This window comes from Mus caroli, chromosome 1, assembly GCF_900094665.2.
Source record: "Mus caroli chromosome 1, CAROLI_EIJ_v1.1, whole genome shotgun sequence".
Lineage (NCBI taxonomy): Eukaryota > Metazoa > Chordata > Mammalia > Rodentia > Muridae > Mus > Mus caroli.
The window spans coordinates 48,696,433-48,698,834 of NC_034570.1; the positions used below are offsets into that span (position 1 = coordinate 48,696,433).

The 2,402-nt window shown below is 45.1% G+C and overlaps 1 protein-coding gene across 5 annotated transcripts in view; it reads right to left on the reverse strand.

Annotated features, from left to right (window-relative positions):
• Ankrd44 (ankyrin repeat domain 44) overlaps window positions 1–2,402 on the reverse strand; it is a 286,842-nt gene that overhangs the window by 151,252 nt on the left and 133,188 nt on the right. The window lies entirely within an intron of this gene.

Genomic DNA, 2,402 nt, shown 5'->3' on the forward strand with positions numbered 1-2,402 from the left:
GACCCTGCGCCCTCGCTACCCCGGTGCTTTTCTGACCGGAAGAGGCTTGTGGCCCTATGTAGGCCGGATTTCTCTCTCCCCAACCAGAGCAGTCTCAGGTCCCGCGTGACATTACAATTCTTAATCACAAAAATAAGCATTAAATATACCTGGCTCTCTAGAACAAAAGCTCAGCTAAGAATTAGCAAGTGCAGTTCTAACTCCCAATAAGGCAGGGCCTTCCTTTATCCCTATCACCTCTCTGTTTCAGTCCCAGAGACTAAAGGAGTAAAGGGGACTCTGGCATCTTTTCCAGAGGCAGTATTTCTGTTATTAGCCTTGTCATCTAGAAGTGTAAGGGGGAAAAAGAGCAGTGAGGATATCAGCAGGGGCACCGAGGAGAGAGCCTTACTGACACAGGCAATCAATTCAGAAGGTGAGTCTGTCCAAAGACTGGCTAATCAGCTTGCTGAGGGAAGAAACACTCAAGAAAGAGCAGACAAAGTATGACTGTAGTACAGAACAATTGCATTGCTATGGGATTTCTCTTTCTGTCAAACAGACCGGATCTTCCTGCAGCTCAGGAGTCACCTTGGAAACGTGTGATAATGCCATTTGTGGAAATTACTTCTTGAAGTTGCCGCTAGAGCTAGCTTACACACTCACCAGACATGCTAATTAATATTGCACCAGATTTGTGTCCATGATCAGCTCGGCTTTGCTTAATCAAACTCCTTTACCAGGTTAAAAAAAAAATCAAATCCATGTACAAAGAAAGAATATCTGTTAGGCACAAAGGGATAAAGGACCACGTGCCACCAGATCTGCAGACAACTGGCACTATAACTAGTAACCATAACTGGGAAAAACATCACAGAAAGTCATTTTGCAAAACTATCACTTGGTACATGTAGTTTCATTTTATTTTATGGATCTGTGCAGGCATGTAGATGGTGTGTGTGTGTGTGTGTGTGTGTGTGTGTGTGTGTGCCAGTACACATGTATGTAGGCTATAGGTCAACCTACATGATTATTCCTCAGCATCTATCCACCTTGTTCTTTGAGACAGTCTCTTGCTGAGACTCAGAGCTCACAATTAGGTTATCTTGGCTGGCCAGCAGACTTGGGATCCTGCTGTATTTACTTGCTCCATTCTTGGATCACAAGCACATACCACCATGCCCAATTATTTATATAGCTGCTGAAAATCAAATGTAGGTCCTACGCTAACAGGGCAAGCACTTTACTGACTGAGCTACCTCCCCAGACCGTACGTACTAAGTTCATTTTGTACTGAGCAGTTAGACCTGACAAACTCCCACAGTAGAGCATGCATATACATTTCTTCCTCCAACCCAAGGCTCCGTCACCCTAATTCACCCTGAATTTTGCTGTAAGATATTCTGCTGTGGCCATTTTCCTGTGGGCCCTCTGCTTTCCTTACTTCAACCATGACCTGGATGTTCCACCACGGACTAGTTCTCACTGCCCACTCTGCCCATTTGTGCCTTGATCCTGACCTGGCCAGTTCCCAAACAGAAGCTGAGTCAGATGAGGAAATCAAGCCAGAGTGACAGACAGTGATAAGAAGGTTGAAAGAATCAGCAAGGTCTGTTCATCCTGAAGACAGTGCCCTGCCCCACAACACGGCCGCACAGAGACACTCAGGGTTCTATCTGCCTGGTTAATAGGAGACAAAGTCAGGAATAACTTAGTGAGCTTGGGTCTTTGCATGCTCTGAGCACTTGCCCAGCAGCAGAAAGCACAGCTTTAACAAGCTATTCTGGCAAGGTTAAATTATTTGTTCAACATGGGAATCATTAGCGCCTCATTCATTACAAAATGAGAGAACAGTGTGGCTGGATTCCCCAAAGGGTCAGCTGCCAGATGAAATCTCAGGACTGAAATCACTATCGTCGTATGATATTTCTTTAGGGATATAAAATATAAATTGAATAAAAGTCCTTTCAGGGAAAATGGGAGCTATGTGCACTGCCAAAGTTGGCCTCTGTTGAATAAATTGCTACAGAACTTTCTCAATTTGGTGGGTGGAAGGGGGAGGAGGAAAGACAATGTCTTGCAACTGAACCAATGCTAAATGAAAGAGATTAACAAATCAGTAATTCCAAGACCAAATGGGTCTACAGATTAAGATGCATACAGCAGCTTCTCCTGATACTCCTGAACCAGCCACAGGGACAGAAGACGAGGATTCTGTGTTACATAAAGGTGACATGAGACCAAGTTTATCAAGGCACACTGGTCCCATATGGGTGACCCTCATGATGTAGAATTAAGAGCTTCCCTTTCAAAGCGAAGGCAGAGCCGGGCAGTGGTGGTGCACGCCTTTAATCCCAGCACTTGGGAGGCAGAGGCAGGTGGATTTCTGAGTTCAAGGCCAGCCTGGTCTACAAAGTGAGTTC